Source organism: Oncorhynchus masou, chromosome 29 (genome assembly GCF_036934945.1).
Source record: "Oncorhynchus masou masou isolate Uvic2021 chromosome 29, UVic_Omas_1.1, whole genome shotgun sequence".
NCBI lineage: Eukaryota > Metazoa > Chordata > Actinopteri > Salmoniformes > Salmonidae > Oncorhynchus > Oncorhynchus masou.
In genome coordinates, this window is record NC_088240.1 from 66,394,914 (window position 1) to 66,400,536 (window position 5,623).

At 40.5% G+C, this 5,623-nt stretch overlaps 1 long non-coding RNA gene across 1 annotated transcript; it reads right to left on the reverse strand.

The window, feature by feature from the left end:
- Positions 1-1,610: 1,610 nt before the first annotated feature.
- LOC135521280 (uncharacterized) lies at positions 1,611-5,329 on the reverse strand. The gene is made up of 4 exons (XR_010452519.1): positions 4,722-5,329; positions 4,432-4,557; positions 2,905-2,971; positions 1,611-2,592 (listed from the first exon to the last, which is right to left on the reverse strand). It is a non-coding gene; the product is annotated as an uncharacterized LOC135521280 (long non-coding RNA).
- Positions 5,330-5,623: the final 294 nt, after the last annotated feature.

Below are 5,623 nucleotides of genomic sequence, written 5' to 3' on the forward strand. Positions count from 1 at the left end.
ACGTTGTGCGTTACAGGGAAGACATCCTCCTTCCTCATGTGGTACCCTTCCTGCAGGTTCATCCTGACATGACCCTCCAGCATGACAATGCCACCAGCCATACTGCTCGTTCTGTGCGTGATTTTCTGCAAGACAGGAATGTTGGTGTTCTGCCATGGCCAGCAAAGAGCCTGGATCTCAATCCCATTCAGCATGTCTGGGACCTGTTGGATCGGAGGGTGAGGGCTAGGGCCATTCCCCCCAGAAATGTCCAGGAACTTGCAGGTGCCTTGGTAGAAAAGTGGGTAACATCTCACAGCAAGAACTGGCAAATCTGGTCAGTCCATGAGGATGAGATGCACTGCAGTACTTAATGCAGCTGATGGCAACACCAGATACTGACTGTTACTTTTGATTTTGAACCACATTATTCCATTTCTGTTAGTGACATGTCTGTGGAACATGTTCAGTTTATGTCTCAGTTGTTGAATCTTGTTATGTCCATACAAATATTTACACATGTTAAGTTTTCTGAAAATAAACGCAGTTGACATTGAGAGGACGTTTCTTTTTTTTGCTGAGTTTATTTGAATAGGTTGACTCTGTTGGGTAAAGAAGCCTTGCATGGGTGTATGTTTCTATTAGTATGTACATCTACATGCTTGAATAATGTTTGATTACACTGTTAGCAAATTACTTAAGATTGCATTCTGACTTCACCCTTTTGGTTGATAGATTTTTAAGCCCTGCCAAGCGATAAATCATATTGTTTCTGAGGTCATAATCAAACAATGACCTCAGTGTGTCAGAAACAATAAGAACTGATCTTATTTGTTTTGGTTGAAAGTTTCTCTCTGATTGATTATCTTCCTGCTGAACAGTATTAGTAACAGCAACCACTGTGATGTTTTCCTGGAAAAATACACAATGCAACTGCAGAAAGACATATCTAATACAGACTACAAAGGTAAGGGATATGGAGAGGAATGGACATATACACCTCATGCATTTTGGATAGAATGCGATTTGTACTGCACACCTTGAAAAATGTAAGCGTTCAATTCTCAATGTCACTTGGTAGCTGGTTATCATGAATGTTATGTATCTGTTTCCAGGACATCCATAAGTCAAATATTTATGTTAAACCCTGCCCAAATAACAGAAAAAGGTGTTGCCTTTTTAATACACACCGACTTGCATATAATGGACAACGTTTGAGTAATTCATAATTTTATGGAGTCGGACTCATTTCGTAATTTAATACAATACCTTATTCATTATCACACCGCCACACCCAGCCTAACTGTAACGCACGTTATCTAGATAGCTATTTACTTGTTCTTTTCACACAAAGAATAAAAGAAAGAAAAGCCAGGGGATGAGGGCAGGCTTAGATACAAACAGAGGCATGTCTGTTCTGCCCTAGCTTCAGTTCTCCTGATGAACAGAATCATCCAACTCTTTTAGAAACCATGAACGCATCCAAACTACTTCTGCCCATAAAAATCTAACTGACACTTTATTATTTACAAATATTTAATCTAAAAATGATTTAGATGTATTTTTATGCAAAGTTTAAAGCGTCAATGCACAATCACTTCAAATGTTTACAGATAGTTGCATCTCACAGATTTGATTAATAATGGTGGATTTATTTAATCAGATTGTCAAATATACATAACATTGGTGTTTAACTCACTGGGTTGTGTTTGTGGAATAGTTAACTGTTTGGCTTGCTAGCATCCTATCTCAAAACATGTCTTATCCAGCAGTAGGGAATTAGATCTGGATCTCTCAGCCCAAGTCAAAAGGTTTGATTTATAGTCTTTTAAAACAATGAACTTCTTGTTAACTGTACCTGATTGGGTATTGCACCCCTACTCATTCTTCTTACATGTTAATTGCAGGATACATATGTTGATCCCATTTACTGATCTAGGATCAGCTTTCTTTCTTTTTTTACCAAGGTTAAGCTTGCCTTCAGTAAAGACTGAAAATACAACTCAAATTATTGCCACAATGAAGCCAAAATGGCCATCCTGGCCTCAGAGCCATTCAAAACGTACTTTACGTATTTCTGAACACGTCAAGACACATGGTACATTTTAATGGCCTAGTTACTTTAGACAGAAACTAAAGTAGGGAGGTTGGTCAGGGAGGAGTAACATATACTAAATGGAGTGTCTCAGATTTACCTACAGAATAATAGAATGGAATGGTAACAACTACATGGAAACCAGGTGTTTGATGTGGTTGATACCACTCCATTGACTCCATTCCAGCTATTATTATGAGCTGTCCTCCTCTCAGCAGCCTCCACTGGTAAAAGCATTAGGAATAGAATAACATTAGGACATCTGCATTGCTTGCTGCTTGGGGTTTTAGGCTGGGTTTCTGTATAGCACTTTGTGACATCGGCTGATGTAAAAAGGGCTTTATAAATGTGATTTGAATAAATACAGGTTGAAATTACAATCAGTGAGCCAACGCCATGATCTTCATTCAGATACTTCAGAGATAATTGAACCATTTGTACAGAATTGTCATTGCTCCCATGCATATGACTTCATAAGGCCATTTCAGATGGTCTTCTTACCCAATTGACTGAAGCTTCTGGAGGAAAGAGAAGTAGGGAAGGGACAACAACAAAAAATATATTGTAAAAATAGTAAATTACTTGAATGAAATATATACAGTATCTTCAGTATGTTGACACGTCTCTACACACCTATATCTACAATAATCAGTAGTCTACCTATTCAAACCTCTCATTGAACCCCATCCCCCTGATGTATGGAAGGAAAGAAAGCATTCAGGGGAGATTGTCTCCTGGAATTGAAAACATGAAACTACATTTCCTCTGTTGTCTACCTGACAGTACCACTGAAGTACATTAGCATACAGAAAGTGTGTCACCTACTGTACCTTTGTGTCAGTACTCGTTCACCACATACATCCCTGTTTGGTTTTTCGATGGTTCTCCCATTTCGTCCTGTATCAGAGAAAGTATCAGCTCATCAAAGGTGTAAAACAGTCTGTGAAGATGATACTGCACACTATCATTTATCAGGCAAAACTGAATTTTGTTGTCTGTTTTTGACCTGTTGTATAGAACTGTAATGTTAGCTTATCTTGCAGACGTTCGTCTGTTTTAAAGCCTTAATTAACTAAGCCTGAAAGACATCCACTCTGCTTAATTGCAACTATAAATCAAACCGGTGATTCATCAATTAAAGGGGCTTTGGAAGGAGAAGGTTATGTAAAGAGAACAGAGTGGTTGTGGATTACAATGTGTCTGTCTACTGCTCTGTTGCCATAGAGACAGGTGACAGAGGGGGCACTCTTCTCATTATATGATAGTCAGTCTCGGAGCAAATGTTGGCAGACTAGTGTGGAACGACTATGCTCAATAAATTGATCAAGGAGAGTTGGAGGCTGTGAACAAATAGTGCTCCAATGTCTTCCACTGTTCCCTTTCCAAAACAACATAACAATCATGTTCAAACCACTGCTAGCAGCAACACAGAATTTTAAAATATATCTATGTAAATGTAGCACAATTATATGGAGTGCATAAACACAAACACACAACAATATCCGTATACAGTAGATTGAATATAAGCAATATGCTGTGTAAGCTAACTCAAGCTGTACATTTCCAAAACTAAACAAATATCTATGACTCTACATATCAACACTAGAAAAAACCTGAGTAGATTCCCTCCTCACTTCCCTACCTCTCAGGTGTGTGTGTGCTTGAGGTGTGCAATGCAGTGTGACGAACATGCAAGTCTCATTAGTACAGTCAATGGTCTCTTTGTTTGGTGTTAAGGGAGAGATCTCTCTCCCTCTCTGACGTTGGTAGATTCCATGGCATTTGTATTTAGCATCCCTTTCATAGCTCAATCAAAAATAGATATTTTTGATGTCCAGATTAAACACTGCCTTTTTTCAGTAAAATCATGTTGTTGCCAGTCATTCATAGTGACATTGATGAGTAACATGCCCCATACAGGAAGGTCCTTGGATGACAACTCTGGTATCATGCCTCATACGTACCCAAGGCAGGATTAAAGCTATAAACTCACAGCTCACAGATGATTGCTTTAAATTGGTTGTCTGGTCTACCAAGAACATCTGCTTATGTGGGGGTTTGATTTCGGAGATAAGCAACTTAGTGCATCAATGAAAATAGGTGGCTTGGGGGGAGGAGTATGGCTTGGGACCCCTCTCTGGAAGCTGCAGTGGTAGTTTGGCTGAGAGGGTAGAGGGGAAGGCTAGTGTTTCCCACGCCTCAGGTTTCCCTGGTCAAAGCCGGAATGGCACAAAGAGACGTCTATCTAACACTGAGGCAGAGCGGCCAGTCTTAGTAACCATAGCCAACCTGCTGAATACAGAATCTGAGCCTGTGTGTGTGTCTATCTGGCCTCTCTGCCAAGAAATAGGACTTACATTAGGCTTGCCGTTGGGCACGTTGAAGCGGCTGTGTGTGGAGTACATTTGGATGTCTGCCCCGTGGTTGATTTGGTTATATGGGCTGAAGCTTCCATATCTTTGCCTACAGCACAACCACACTAGCTAAAATTCAAGAAAAGACAAGAATCATAGTAAAATGGCCTTCTTCGCATGACATATTGTAACTGTTAAAGCAGGGTTGTGGCTGTTTCTGAGAAAATGGAGGTCTGAAATGCATTCTGGGAGAAATAGTGTACATCTGTGTGTCTGTTTGTTTTTGTACTCACCAGCAGTATTAGGAGAATAAGGAGGATTAACAAGATCAGGGCAGCCAGTACCAATAGAGCGATCCCCCATCCTGGGACTCCCTCTCCGCCCCCAGCAACTACAGCTGTAGCATGCTCTGTGGTCTTATGGGTTGCCTCCGAATTCTCTGGGTTCTTATGACTGATTGTTTCGTCCGTGGCATCCTGATACCTGCTTGTTGCTCTCTCAGTAGGGGCAACTGGGGGGTTAGATTGGCCCGAGGTAGTTGTTGATAGAAAGGTTTTATGAAAGACAGTCGTGCTAATGGTCTGGGGAGGATTTTTAGGGGTAATAGGGTTAGTTGTGTTGCTAATTGTATTGTTATGGTCTCCAGGAATAGGGCTGGTTATGTTGCTAATTGTAATGTTATGGTCTCCAGGAGCAGGGTTGGTTATGTTGCTTATTGTAATGTTATGGTCTTCAGGACTAGGGGTGGTTATGTTGCTAATTGTACTGTTATGGTCTTCAGGACTAGGGTGGTTATGTTGCTAATTGTACTGTTATGGTCTTCAGGACTAGGGGTGGTTATGTTGCTAATTGTACTGTTATGGTCTTCAGGACTAGGGGTGGTTATGTTGCTAATTGTACTGTTATGTCTTACTGTTATGGTCTTCAGGACTAGGGGTGGTTATGTTGCTAATTGTACTGTTATGGTCTTCAGGACTAGGGGTGGTTATGTTGCTAATTGTACTGTTATGGTCTTCAGGACTAGGGGTGGTTATGTTGCTAATTGTACTGTTATGGTCTTCAGGACTCGGGGTGGTTATGTTGCTAATTGTACTGTTATGGTCTTCAGGGATATGAGTGGTTATGCTGCTAAATGTATTGTTTTTGTCAGGACTAGTGATGGTGGTTGTCAGGGTCTGACTACTTGTGATGTTGC